This window comes from Ambystoma mexicanum, chromosome 7p, assembly GCF_040938575.1.
Source record: "Ambystoma mexicanum isolate Mex_15411 chromosome 7p, UKY_AmexF1_1, whole genome shotgun sequence".
Taxonomy (NCBI): Eukaryota; Metazoa; Chordata; class Amphibia; order Caudata; family Ambystomatidae; genus Ambystoma; species Ambystoma mexicanum.
Window position 1 is genome coordinate 227,643,282 of NC_090939.1, and position 15,525 is coordinate 227,658,806.

Below are 15,525 nucleotides of genomic sequence, written 5' to 3' on the forward strand. Positions count from 1 at the left end.
AAGAATGACCACCAATTTCTCAAACGTGTCTGTGCTAGTAATTCAAACGTGCATTCCTTCGGAGCATGCAATGCACGCTGGGTATGGTGCTCATTTCCTCTGTCAGAATAGTCACCCTAACAGTAAAATGTGTGCAAAGCATGAGACATATATACAGCTTTGGACAGTTTCATTGTTTAAGTTTGGGCTGTTGAGCAAAGGATGACTTTCCGATGCAGTCTCTGAGAACGTGTGCCAGGCCCGCAGGAAAGACAGTTTTTGCAGGAACACAGCTCCCTTACGGTCACTTCCTCCCTTTTGCAAACTTAGAGAGAAACTGAAACCCACATAATCCAATGTACATTTGAATACCGCGCTCAATGTCCTTTGCGATCATGATGATGCAACATATTCAGTCCTCTTGTTCTCTATTTGCTTGGTCATACTGTACACACTGCTTCAATCATCACAAGCCAAGCCTCCACTTCCATACCAACACCCACCCAGCCATCCCCAGCTCTAATGTCCATCTCTAACCTCACATGACATAAGACAGCCCACAGGCGATGTAGCCAGGCCTAAATGCGCCTATATCCTGACCTGCAACCCCCTCCTACTTCAGCACGAGGTTTGCTATAGTGCTCTACTGCTGCAATGCACCCCTGTCCTTCTACCCCTGGTGCACACACACACAACTCAGCTGGTTGTGTTACAGCCCCATAACTACGGCACCACACACACCATCACAGACACACATCCATATACACAAACACCAGCACCCTTCGCAGCACCCAGGTGTCCTTCAAGTAGGAACTCATTCAATCTACATCATGCCAGGAAAAGGCGTTATATGGATGTGTCACCGCCCTGGTGGGTAGCAGGCTAATGCACCACGTCTGGATGAGTTTTTCATGTCTCGCAGCATGTAGTCGTATCCAGGGATGGGACCGCCACCCATTTCTGCTGCCAGAGAAGCAACTACGGAAGAAAACTTTGGATTGTAGACTAAATGCTGCCTGAGTTTCTAAGCACTATAAAACTGAAGGAACTATCCCGTCTGGCGGAGTTACAGCCACAAAATGCAACTGCATTTGCTTTGGAAGTCGAGATCTCTTCAGACTCCTATCCCGTCTTGCGACACTGATGTGCCTTGGACCTCAGGTTGATCGTTGCATGAACTTCAAGGTGCTACAGTCCTAAACTTGCAGACGGGGCCATAGGTGAGTGACTGACTTCCCTTGGGGGTAAGCAGAAGTTGCACACTAATTGTTGGCCACGCCATGTTGCTGCGCTTGGGTGACAAACCTTGCACGCTCCCTGCTTGCTGACAGGGAACATTTCTAGGGGCTAAAATTCTAATATTGGCGCAAAAGAACGATAGATGCATCACTGCTTCAAATGGTACTGTCTGGAGATTTAATACAAAGAGAGTGTGGGTTACAGAATTACAGTTACAAAGTGGCCGCCAAGTTGATGGCGGAGGGCCTCGCTGACAGTGACAGGCTTGGGCTGTGTTGTGTACATAGACTGCACACAAGTCGCCCCAATCCTGACAGAGACACGCCCTCCTTGTGTCAGTTACTGTGTACACAATGACTAACTTGGATGTGGGCAGCTGCGTTTGCGTCGATAGCTATAACTCCCGAAAAAGCATTCAAACACTAGGAAGGGTATATTTCTTTTCTTTTTACACTCCCACAAAAGTGCTGTTAAAAACACAACCTCACCTGCCATCTTCGAAAAAAACAGAAATATATCAGGATGTGTTTTGGATTTCCTCTGATCGACCCCACCTCCACTGCACCGCAAGATAGGTAGTGAATTAAATGTAAGTGTTCATTGTCGTGCAATCTCCAACGAGCTGTGAAAAAAAGCGAAACCCTGTGGAACCACACATAGGAATGAGCCCGGTGCTAATTATATGCTAATCACTTCTCGTGTGCCCCACTTCTCTGCTGTAGCAGGAGGTCGAATGCGAGGGCAGGGGCAGTGTGGGGGCGAGACCTTCTTCAGAGCCTGTCAGGAGCAGGTGACGTCAGCAAGAGATTAATTGGTGCCAGAAGTAGCGAGGCGCACTACTGCGCAAACATGGGATAGAAGGTGGAAAAAAGAGACCAGGCCGCTTGATAATGTTAAAAGAAAGAAGTGGTAGGATTTTTTCGCAAATAAGAAAACGAATCATATGTACGGTGTCCAAGTGGCCTGAATTACACTTCCACTATTGATGGAGAACGAGTATGCGCGTGTCCTTTGCTTCAGATAAATCCACATACAGGAACCTCGCAAAGGGGTGACCTTGGGGCTTCTAAAATAAAAAGGCAGTGTCCATAAAACAGTGTGTGGTTGATAGATGAGACATTATGTCAAGCGCACTTATTTCTAAGTGTATTTGACTAAATCACACAGATAATAATAGCGATTGAAAAGCATTATTGTATTCAAGACTGATCCGAGACATAGGTTTCGGCAGAAGCAAGAGTTAAAGTGATTTTTATTTTGTTTTAAAGTTAGGGGTGGGGGCTCATGGGGCTGGCTCAGAGCGATAAGTCACCTGGAAGGATAGGCACACACTACCCCAGAGGCAGACTACAGAGAGTCAGGAGAGGGGAGAGATGTATTGCTAGTTTGGGATCTTCAAATATGAAGAGCTTGCGGGTTTCACTGCAGACAAATATTGTCAGGATAAATTGGTATCGAAGACAGGGCCTAAATGGAAGACCCAACATACATTTGAGAGGATCATGAAAAGGGATGAAGAGTACATGTATGGGCAGGAGCGTCGTAAGACACCTTATGGGGTGTCACTGTGCACATAGAGGGTGCCCATAAGGCTAATTCAGGGGTTTCATAACACAGAGGCTCTACAATGCCCATGATACAGGAGCTCCCATTTTTGCAGAACACACACAGTGGGCCTGATTCATGCACTGCCAACAAGCACCCTGATTCACCCCTGTCTTTTTGCCAAAGTCACTTTGCACGGAAAAAAGACACTTTGCACTGTTCTGTGAATCAGGGTGTTTCTTGGCATTGCAAAGTCACTTTGCACCAGTGAAAAGTAACATTGCACCACTGAAAAGTGCAAAACATTCCTTGAATTAGGCCCAGTGTGTCTATAATTTAAAAGCAGACCACACATATACATATAGGTGCTTTTCAGAGGCAGATCGGCTGCTCTTCTTTTTCAGTACAGGGGTTACAAGATGCACATCTAGGGCACATTCTTAAAAACTAATGCAGTAAAACAGCTGAGATAATGCACTTTTTTATTTGCATTAGTTTGAGAAATGGGCAGATCACCATATTCTCAAATGCACCTCATTCTCAAAGGTATCTCATCACTTGTGCCAAAATATGTACTGACAATCTGACCGAGTCTCCAAAGGGCCCGGGCAGAGCTTTATAATGCACATACTGGCCTTCAAACACATAGGTAGTGGCCCCACATCTCAGAACAGTGCATATAAGGCCTCCTGGGGGCTCAATCACATACAAGGACTGCCCAACACATATAGGTTCCATCAGCACTACAGGAGACTCTGCATTACACAGGAGCCCCTCAGATCACACGGGGGCCACTCAGCACACACTATGCACCCCCCATACATGGCCTTATTCACATGCGGGGGTTGGCCCCTCGGCACATAAGATGTTGATCAGTCCATTTATGGGGTCCATCAGCGCATGCAGGACTCATCAACACTTTCAAAGAGTGCTTCGGTACATGAAAGGCCGCTGCACATACAAGCCCCCCTCAGCAACTACAGGCCCATCAGCACACAGTGGAGCACCACTCATACAGGCAGGTATAGGCCCTTGCCACACTGGTAGAGGCGCATAGATGAGGCGGCGTTACCCCATACTGCAAAACAATACCAGGACGCGAAAGGGGACAGGACAGCGTTGCAGTGGTAAGTGGCGACATGGGAGGGAATAGGCAGGTAGGCAGGGAATGGTCTGGGAAGTGGAGGGGGGTCAGGTAAGGAGAGGGCGGATGAGTCATGGGAGTTCCACATAGTTCCCCCAGATAATGAAAGCGGGGAGGCCTGTGAAATATTGGTGGGCGCTGGTGGTGTCCCCCAGAGTGTTAGCAAGTGGCATAGGTGGGTGGGAGAACAGGGAAAGTAGGGTGATCTGTTTTCCAACTCCAGTTGCACAAACATTTAAGCACAATGGATCTTTTTTCACCCATCACATAGAACTGAATGGGAAACCATGCTTAGAGGGGCCCAAAGCACACATTGGGCCCCATGAAATACAAGAGCCACTGAGCATGCACAGAATCTCCTCACAACATTCAAAGGCCTGCCAGCACATAAAGGGGCCCTTCAGCACAAAAAGGGTCTCAGCACACCCACACAGGGGCCTCTTGGCACACATCGGGACCCTTAGCACAAGTAGTGTCCCATCTCATATACTGTGCATATTCAGGCTACACAGCACAACGAGAGCTGATCAGCACACACACAGGGGCCTCTTGGCACACATTGGGCCCCATCTCATATACTGTGCATATTCAGGCTACACAGCACAACAAAGGCCTCTTCTGCCCGTAAGAGAGCTGGTCAGCACACATGCAGGTCCTCATTGCACACGCATGACACCTCCACCCCGCCCTCATAGCACATACAGTGCCAAACGCCACAAAAAGGGCCCTTTAGCAGCTACCTCAGCAGAAAGAGACCTTTCAGTAAAGGGGTGAGTGACCCTGTAATTCAAAGAACAATGAGGAAGGATTACACAAATAATAACAAATTGCTCTTTTATTGTCTTTCCCTATCACACTCTCTCGCTAATATAGTCCCACATCTCTACTTCACTCTCTCTCTACTGCACTCCCTCTTTAACACACTCCCTCTGCCTCTAGCCCACTCTCTGTAACCGCTCTTCTTTATGTGTACCTCGCTCTCTTCACCACACACTCTACACCAATGGTTCTCATCTCTCTCTTCCTCTCCTGCACCCTACTTTCCTCTCACTCACCCTTGCATACATTGTGCCATGCACCCTGAATTTATTTTCATCCTCTCAACAATGCACATTCATGCACCCTTTACTGGCAGCACCCTTGTTGTGACACCCCCTTGCTCCCTGTCTCTCTTACCACCTTGCACAGAGCCCATGATATCATCTGATGATAAAGCATTTATAACGCGGCTATACACAAGTGTTTCAAGGCGCGACCAGGCAAAGGGGAGAACAGAGAGAAGACAGAGACAGCAATTTCATTACCATCCTATGCACCCTATTTTTTTCTCTAACCCTGTTGACTTTTGAACATTGGGTCTTTTTCACCATTGCAGTTAAAGCTCTCTCAACAGAAGGCCATGTGCCATATAATGCCAAATGCAGGCCCCGGCAACATAACTCAGTCTGACATCATTGCTTCCCTAATGCCACCCACCCTTCCCTCAACAGAAGGCCATGTGCCATATAATGCCAAATGCAGGCCCCCGCAGCATAACTCAGTCTGACATCATTCCTTCCCTAATGCCATCCACCCTTCCCTCAACAGAAGGCCATGTGCCATATAATTCCAAATGCCGGCCCCGGCAGCATAACTCGGTCTGACATCATTCCTTCCCTAATGCCACCCACCCTTCCCTCAACAGAGGCCATGTGCCATATAATGCCAAATGCAGGCCCCGGCAGCATAACTCGGTCTGACGTCATTCCTTCCCTAGTGCCTCCCAACCTTCCCTCAACAGAAGGCCATGTGCCATATAATGCCAAATGCAGGCCCCGGCAGCATCACTCTGTCTGTCGTCATTCCTTCCCTAGTGCCACCCACCCTTCCCTCAACAGAAGGCCATGTGCCATATAATGCCAAATGCAGGCCCCGGCAGCATAACTCGGTCTGACGTCATTCCTTCCCTAGTGCCACCCACCCTTCCCTCAACAGAAGGCCATGTGCCATATAATGCCAAATGCAGGCCCCGGCAGCATTTCTCGGTCTGACATCATTCCTTCCCTAGTGCCACCCACCCTTCACTCGAAAGGAGACCAAATGTAGGCTGTCACTACTTGTACTCAAGCAGTGGGTCCAGAAGGCGCTGTCACTGATTGATGCCAAGTCGTGGATCATGTATTCAGCCAGGTTTAATTAGTGCAATGGTGTTTGACATGCCAGGGCACTCAGTGAGAATATGTCTCACGGCTTCCAAACAGTTGGGATGTTTACAGCCACCGCAAAATCTTTCACACCGCATCATTTTTAGAGCAGGGACTGAATTTGCCAAAACAAGCAGACGACGTGATGGAAATAACAGTATAAATCTACAGGGGTTTCCCGAGGGGCAGACGCTGTGGCTGGCACGCCCGGAGTATACAGCATGTATGGAACGTGATGGTGAGATTTAAGCCCCAGCAAGCGTGTGTAATTATTTCTCTTGTCCCAGTCCCTTAGTTTCATTTTAAATTCTTTGCAAAGCGTCGGCCCTTTGGGTAACTCAAGTCTCGCTTTGGAGCCCAGTGAGTCACTTATAGCTCCAGATTGTACTGTACGCATATAGCGTATGTTCCCCTGCTCTCCACATCATAATGCCAGTAGTCCCAGCAGCAAGACACGGACGCTGTGGGGTGCTCTGGACCTTCATTTGGTCATGTTTCATGCTTAATATCGTGCTGGCTGGATTTCAAATTGATCCTGTGCTGGGGTAGCCAGTCCCCCTACTTTCAGAGAGTGAGTCTACAGCAGTGGAGGCTGGTGACTTTGAAAGGTGGTGGGGCGTAGATTTCTCTGGGCGAATTTTGGAGCGAGCGAGCCCAACTTACATCAAGGGGTGTGCGTGGAGGACGTTCTCCCACCATGAACAATTTTGAAAAATTGGTTCTATGGTGTATGCATAAAGAAATTGATTATATAGCTATCCAGAAATGATATATCAGTAATATATCTAATATCCAGGAGTTTCCTAATGAGTGCTGGCATTTTATTGAGCAGCTTGATAAGCCAATAAATTAAAAGTACCCTCTGGGATAAAATGCTCAACGGACGGGGCACTAGAATGGCAGGATGTTTTTGGGCGTCATACCACAAAAATAAGCAAGCACAGATTAAAGAAATCAAATGGTGTATTTAAGATTAAGAAACGTGTTTCACTGTGCAAATGCCTTTTCATTGTTACATATTAAACTGGAAGCGGAGCATTTAGCAAGCCGTGCTGCCAGCATGTGAGAAGCCAATTTTTAAGAGAGATGGCCCCTACCCAAAAGATATTCGTAATCTTATCCCATATTTACCCCGAAAAGACAGGTTAAGCCAAGAAAAGAGACTGTAAAACGTGACATGATTGCTGGCTAGTGACTCAGAGGAGTACCTTTAAACCTGTTGGAGTGTCCTTTGCAGGGGAGAGTAAACCACCAATTATGGACATAATATTCACCGTTCCTTTCCCCCACCCCTGGGGATATCTATGGACCTGAACATTGAAAGATACACTGGGACGGGGAAGAGGGGGGTCGGTTGTTAGTTCTGCCAGATGAGGCTGTTGCATGGGGGTGCTTGTGTACCTAGACTTTGGTATGCTTCTGTGCACACACGGTTGCCTCCCTCCTCCTCTCCCGCTCCCCTATGTCCCACCAAAGGCTAAGTGCACTCAATAACAGCCTGCATAATACATCATCACACTCTTTAAACATAAGCCATAAGTCACCTGTACAACATGTACCCGAGATAAGGGCTGTGAAAGGAGAATAGAGGCACAGGCACGGCCCGGATAAATCACTCACCAACGGTGTGTCGTGATTCATGACTTACTCAAAGTGTGTCTGGAAAGTAGTGCTGGTCTGATATGATATGATAGGTTATTTATAACGCGCTTAATACCCAGAGGTTTCTAAGCGCGGACCCAGGGATCGAACCTGTGTTGCTCCGCATCGTCTTGCTTCCAAGGTGAGCCCTAAGCTATCCTCCCGATAGGAACCCATTAGCATAGCATTCAGAAAACAAACACACGGAGAAACACTGCACTTTATGATTTTACCCAAAATATTCTAGGAATGCTGCCAGGAATGGTAAACGAAAACTTAGAACCTACGAATGGCTTCAATTCGGTGAATGCATCTGATAAACTGCGCAGACGTTTTATTCCACAGCAAACTCCAGCACATAACAACACTTCTTTATATGTCACTGATCAGAGCACTTTGATGCCTTTGCATATGGCAGGATGTGCTATACAAATATAAGATAACATAACATTGATACATGGCTATATTAAGGGTCTTTCTAGTATTGGGAACAAGTAGCAATTCTGGACGTTTCTAATTTTTAAATCATTTTAAATTTTCTAAGAATTGCACTTTCTTTGCACTATTTGATTGGTTGAAAAGTATTCACACAGGCTGCACATTGCATTACACTAGCAGGTAGCACTGGCAATGTGTGCACGTCAAGGGTAGACACGTGCACATAGACTGGCCATAATGTCTCTGGACGGACAGTCCTGGAGAGCACTGTCTGTCCTGGGGAATGATTTCAGGGACTGGCTGCCGCTGCAAATGCACAATTCAAGAAAAAGATGATTTTGTTCATTTAAGTAACTTGACTTGCAGGCTAAGTTACTTAACTGAACAAAATCATCCATTTCATTAACAGTAGTGAGTGACCAACACAGACCAGAGGACCAGCAGAGCCAGTCCAAGGTAGGTCCTGCTGCATCGACGCTCGGCTGGGCTCTCCCTCACCCGGGTGCTGAACCCACACCAGCCAAGCATCGATGGGACAACCCAGTCTGGCCTAGCACCCAAGTGGGGTAAGATATGATATGATAGGTTATTTATAACACGCTTAATACCCAGAGGTTTCTAAGCGCAGACCCGGGGATCTAACCTGTGTTGCTCCGCATCGTCTTGCTTCCAAGGCGAGCACGTTGCTGCTGAGCTATCCTCCCAAGGACCAGTAAGACAGTAAGACCCAGAAAGCAGGCACGTGCAACATACCAGTATGCAGGCCAGACTGGCCCCAGGCCATGTTCCCCATGAACTGTCCATCTACCCGCCCCCCTGCCCCCTCTTCCCTCAGTTCTCTTATTCCCCCCCTCTTTTGTGTAGCTCTCGTTGCTTGCTAGGCAGGTGTGATGCATACAGACCCCACATGTACTCAAACAGAAGCACTGGCCAGGGCAGGGGGTCCAAAGATGCTCCAATTATACCTTATCCTGTCATCCACGTTCCTCTTGCACACATCATGGGCTTTGGAAACAAAACTTGTAATATTGGCCCAGTGCTGCTATTCTGTGCACGCTGCAGGACTTGCGATGAGCAGTTGCACGAGCACTGCCCCTAATTCCGATGTGAATTACACGCGGCACAGTGCCTGGCAGGCATCACTCACCTGTGGGGAGCTCATTAACACTTGCATTGCTGGCAGCTCTTGTTTTTTCTAGATGACAAGAGCGATGTTCCGGCAAAAGAATAATGGTGGGATGGCAGCTTCCGTGGCCATTCCCAGAAGAAAGTAAATTCTCAGGATCCCCCCCAGACACACACACACCCACACTGTGCCAGCGCTCCGCCAGGCGGGTCCTGACCTCCGCCACGTCTTCACGCATGTCAAGTGAGTGTACTGGATTTCAGAAAGCATGCTAGAATAATGCGACTCACAGCGCTATGTCTTGAGTCAGTCATTCATTCTCCAGTCTGGTGCAAGGACAGCCTAGTATGTGCTCCAGCGGCAGAGTGCGGGCGCTTAGTGAAGAGGGTGACGGTCCCCTGCCTGCTACATGTCAGACACTGGAAGTCAAGTGCAGCTTATTACTGAGCTGCAATTGCAAACATGCATCCCATAATCCCATAATTATCCAGGCTTTGGGAGTCTGCAGAGTCGGTTTTGTCTACGGCCCAATAACAGGGCTCTGGGGAATTATTTGAAGGCTGGCCAGGCAGCGCAGCAGGTTTACTTTACTGACGAACTCACACCGCACGTGAATCAGGGCACAAGTCAAGGGTACACGTGGGGGGACGGAATCCACCCACTTTTTTCAGAGGGTGGACTCAGTCCCCCGCAGCTAAAATGAGAAACATTGAATGTCTTCTTTGAATTTATGCATTAAAGCCGAGGATCAAACTACAGTCGTCAGAGTAGTAGGCTGGACACTTCAACAGTGCACTATATAACTTGATGAAAAATAACAAATAACTAAAGGTAAAATGTCTCATTTCGGTACTGCAAGTCCCAGAAAAACATTCGTATTGCTCCACACATATCTTTTAACGTTTGCAAAAAACACCATTAGAAGAAAAAATCCTCTCTGGGCTTCGTGTGTGTGTTGTTTTTATGAAAGGCAAATGCCATTCGTCCTGTGCAATTTGGCTGGTTTAATGAAATATGCATATTTAACATTGATATGCTATTTATGGCAACGTCACATTCCCTTCCATTTGTTGATGAGTCCCCCCACTTTAATTTTTAGGACTTGACCCCTGACGTTGATGATATGTATCTCGAGTCGAGATACATATCATCAACGTGCAGTGTGTGTGTCTCGCTTCTTACCTGAGGCTGACAATCCATCGATCTTGTGGCTTGCCGTTGCTGGGCCTCATGCAGCCCGGACCAGCTGCCTGCCTGCAGTGCCTGCTAATGTGTGCACTGCACTCTGTGCCGCAGGCTGGGCTGCAGGCAGGGCACGTGCGGTTTCAATCTGGTGCCCCTTGCCGAGGAGGCCCTGCGCAGGGGTGGGCCTGGCCCAGCCCAGCTGCTGGGAAGGGAAAAAAAATGACGGTGCCTCTGCAGGGCACGTGCCGTGCGGTTCCAATCTGGTGCCCAGCAGCCAGCCCAGGGGGCCCTGTGCAGGCGCGGGCCCAGCCCAGATGCTGTGAAAAAAAAAATGACGGTGCCTCTGCCTCGGTCAGTGGTGGCAGCCAATTCAAGGCAAACCACCCAGGCGGAGCAGAGAGGACGCGATGTGTAACACATGTATCCTTCCGCTCAAAAAGAGGCCCTACAGGCCAGAGGCCTACCGGGGGATGTCCCGGTGTCCCGGTGGGGCAGTCCAGCCCTGACACCAGATGAGATTGCTGAGAGTGCATCTGGGTGCAGCTGTCTATCTCTAGGAAGGCCTCAAGCTGACTGGGTCCTATGGTGGAGAGCGGGAGGCCAATTTTGAGAATGGAGTGACCAGACCCCTTCCCCACCTTTCCAGAGGGTCTTGAGGTGCAGCTGGCTTTCCCAAAGCTTAAACAGAGGCTTGCTATTTAAGAAGAACTGAGCTCTGGGAAACCAAAAGGTGGGGGAGTCTGCTTGCCTTGAATCCTTTCCCTTTATAGTTGGTGGGGGGAGGGGAGCAGAACCATGTAGATCATTAGCCTATTTAACCAGAAATATTAATTGAAATAATTCCCCATTTGGCAGACCACTATGGGGTGAATATTGTTAAAATTGGAAATGAACAAAGCTCACTTCCCAGTGTGTGCTGAAAACTATAGCCTATAAATTGATTGGGTAAGTTTGTTGTCCAGCTGACCACGACTTCTTTACCAATCTTGAAATCCTACTGCTACCCTTTTAAGCCTGCAGGAAAATCAAAACTGCACAATATTACATACAGAGGCGTTGCTAGGGGGGGGCAAGGGGGCTATAACCCCTGGTCTTTTGGGTGTAGCCCCAGATAGACTCTCAGGAGCTACAACCAAAATGCTAGCTAGCCCCCAGTCCCGACAGCTCTGACATTAGTGTAGCCCCGGGCCTTTTCCAGAGCTAGCAACACCCCTGATTACATATGTGCATTTGCTATAGCTATAGATCAGTGTAATTATTTTGCGAAGTGAAATTTATAGAAAGTAAGAAATGTGTTTTGTGTTCTTTTTAACTGACCTGTGTGATTTATTTATGCTGAGAGAAGTTGATTGTGTTGTGTCACAAAGTGGGTTTTGACATGTGTTCATGCTAATTTATATTACTTTTAATTTAAATTAATACCAATATAGTTCCCGTACACCGGCCTAGTTCTTGCTCATTGTTAGCTCAGGGTAGAGGGATCCAAGAGGCATGATATGTGTCTGAGATGGGGCTAAAAAAAAAATATGTTAAACAGTTTGTTGTATAACCAAATGAGTGGGGAGGGAAGGAACTCCCTGTGTTGAGGGTGACTTCTCAATAAACTGTTACAAATTAGGGGCTCTGGCCGGGATTTAGCTTCCTATCCTGACTCATGACAAGTACATTCTGACAGTCTATTCATTTTGATGCAATTGCATTAAGGTGGAGGGAAAGTCAGCTTTGTTTTGTTAAAGTGTCACTAGCACTTGACTCCTGAGTTCCAGGGAAGTGTATAGGTAAAAAGAAATTAAGAGTGTGTAAGAATTTATTTGAGTGAGGAAATCAAGCAGGAACAGGGTGATTCTGCCCCTGTATAAAGACAGTTTTAATAAAGTGCAAAAAGCCAATTGTGAAAATGGCTACTGTACATATTGGGGAAGCTAGGGAGCATCTCTTAACTAAATTGTTTCTCAAAGGAGAATGAGTTTACGACGATGCAGGAAACTGGCAAAACCAAAATTATGTGGGAGGTTACCTCAATAAGCAATGATGTTTAGCTTGAAGCCGGAATATTGCACAAAGCACTTGAAGCATTTTATATGACCACAACTGCTTGTGATGAACAGATACAAATTGCTCAGCTAACTGCTCAGTTATATTTATAGTTGCTGTTAGTAGAAGAGCGTTGGCAAAATAGTGAGTCTAGTAGGATGAATCAGGCTGGAGACCTCTCACAGGCCCAGTTTCTTGCACTGAAAAATTCACATAAAGAGTGTGCAGAAAATCTGAGCGCACTGCAACACAAGCTAAATGACCAGTTTGCTCATAATAGAGTCTTTTTGGAGGATATTTTCGCATTCCAATCAGAAATAAAACAATTGAAAACTGAAAATAGTCCATTAATTATCAAAGGGGTTGATTCCCAAAATGACTTTGATCAGAAACATCAGCAGATAAGTACTTTGAAACAACAGAGGACGTAGCTGGCTCAGGAAAAAGACCTCTTGAATCAGAATAACAGCAACCTATTACAGAGGATAAATCAGTTGGAAATGGAGGTAGAAAAGGAACAGTCAGGTTCTCAGGATCTGACCAGATTTAGAGAAGAAAGGAATGCACTTGTAGAGCAAGTGAGGCAAATATAAGCTGAACTATTAGAGGCAGCAAAATGTAGGGATGAACAAGAGAAAGAGATTAGTCTCCTGAAGGAAAAGCGCCTTGAATATGCACGCAGTATACAAGGCTCACAGAGGGAAAATGAATCACTTCAGCAGATGGTGCAGCAAACAAAGGATCAGTTGGTTGCTCAGAGGAGGGTGCATGAGATTAATCAGGCCTTAGTGTCCGAATTAAAAGCCAGCTCTCTGACTACCAATTGCAAATAAATAAAGAGAGACACAGGTGTGAGAGCCTCACCAAGGAGATTGAAAATTATAAACAGGACCTGAGGCACCCTGACCATTCAGGATATGGGACAAGGCCCACTGATCAAGGTGAGATGCCCTTCCCAACAGGGGCCCATGCCAGTCATTTACAACCTCTCGTGCACAAATGGGAACAACCTCATGCATTCCACCTATCAAGAACAGGGTGGCATGACACAATTAAACTTACCCATGCCTAGCCCAACTCATCAAGAAGGCCAGTCCATTGATATTTGTGAGTATTCATCTTTTCCACACAGAACGGAAAGTGACCGATCCAGTGTGTCCTAGGAAGTAAAAAATAATACTGTAAGTACTTCAGACCATGAAAACTCTTATGAGGAGAAAGCCAGGGAGTTAGATTGACTGACGATGTGACTACAAAGAGACCACCTTGCCCACTTTGCTGAAGGAGAAAAGCCAGACCCTCAGCCTACGAAGGTCATTCTAAAAACCTCTGTATATTAAGGAGAAAGGGGGTAATTCCACAGTGTCCATGGTAGAAGGGATGAGGAAACTGGGTTCTATCCTGGGCCTGAAAGGAACTCCAGGGAGAGTGACCCTGAGAGTTCACTTTGGTCTAGGTGAGAGGAGTCCAGACCCCATGGTTCTGGGAGATATTGCCAGTCTCATAGCGTCTAGAAGACAGGGAAGGGAGTACTGGTAGCAGTTCTGAGTCAGAAGGTGAATGGACTCAGGTGCAGAGGAAGAAAAAGACACCGAAGCAGAGCAAGTGTTTTGTGAAAGACCCAACAAGACAAATCAAAGCCACAAAGACCTTCCTGACCCCATACCACAAGAATGGCAAGTATATAGTAGGGGAGCACCTGTAACTTTATGAGCAGATGATGGCATCATATCAGATCAGGAATGATGTGAATTGTATAGCATTTGCTAAATGGAAGTTCCCACCAACATACTCCAGTCTCTTTGCAGGAATGGAGGACCAAGATCATAATAAATGGTCCACCTATAAGGTGGCCATACTGAAACATGTTTCCTCACATAGGAACCCACAAGAGGCCCATAAGGCTGCATATAACTTGCATTGTGGGAAAGATCAGGTTCCTAGGGAGTTTGTGCAGGAATTAAAGCGGGCATTCACTCAGACTTCCCAGAAGGTGAACACCAATAGTAGGGCTAATGACTCAGTTGGTGCGTGACTTTCACAAGCATAGGACCCTGGATTTGGTGATTGAACAGGACCCCAGGATTTATGAGGTTCAAAAGCCTGCTGAGAGTAACAATACCACCAAAACCATGATACCATCTAACACCCCTGCTGCTGCAAAGGTGGCAGAGGAAAAAACGACCCCTCCATTGGATGTGGAGATGAAGGGCCTAAAAGTAACCCTCCTGCCAACAAGCAAAAAGGAAAGCAGAAGGGACCCCTCACCCCGGCCCAATCGAATGGTAGTCAGGCGGGAGCCCAGAACAATGACCCCTCTGTCCCTCTGACCCTGCCACCGATATAAGTCCTAGGTACAACAGTACTAAACCAATCCTGGGGAATGTATACACATTCCCCCGGCCCAAGGGAGGGAATAATCAGATAAGTACTGCCCCAGGAAACTTCCCTCTAAACTTGACTCAGGAGATAAGTATCACTCCACCTCCCAATCTGAACTTTTTTCCCAGATATCCCCCAAACCAGAACAATCCTCCTCTCTCTCCCCAGTTCCAGGAAATTAGATCCCTGAACCCGGGAGAAGGGAGATTCAGGATGGAAAATTGTGGGGGGAATTTACAGAACCTGAGCTACTCCGGGAAAGGGACAGTTACCCCTTTCAGGAGCAGCAGAGGTATGACTTGAGACATCCCTACCACCCAGACAAGGTCTCGCAACTGGAGTTACAGGTCCATCAACTGACCAATGATCTGGGGTGCATTCTGAGGGCTCGGTAGAACTCTCAACCCAACCCTGCTTCCCATAATTCCCCAACACCCAGGTCTGATGCCCCAGGGGGGAAATGACAGGAGGAGGGGGCCTGGGTGGATGGGAGATGCCAAGCCCTTGAGAAAGCTTCCTTTCTCACCCAAACAGAACCCCTAAAAACCTCTCAGCCTGAAAGAGTCTCTTCTACCCCCAAAATGATAGAACCCAAACAGCAAAGAGTAAGTAGGAGAGGCCAAAGAAGA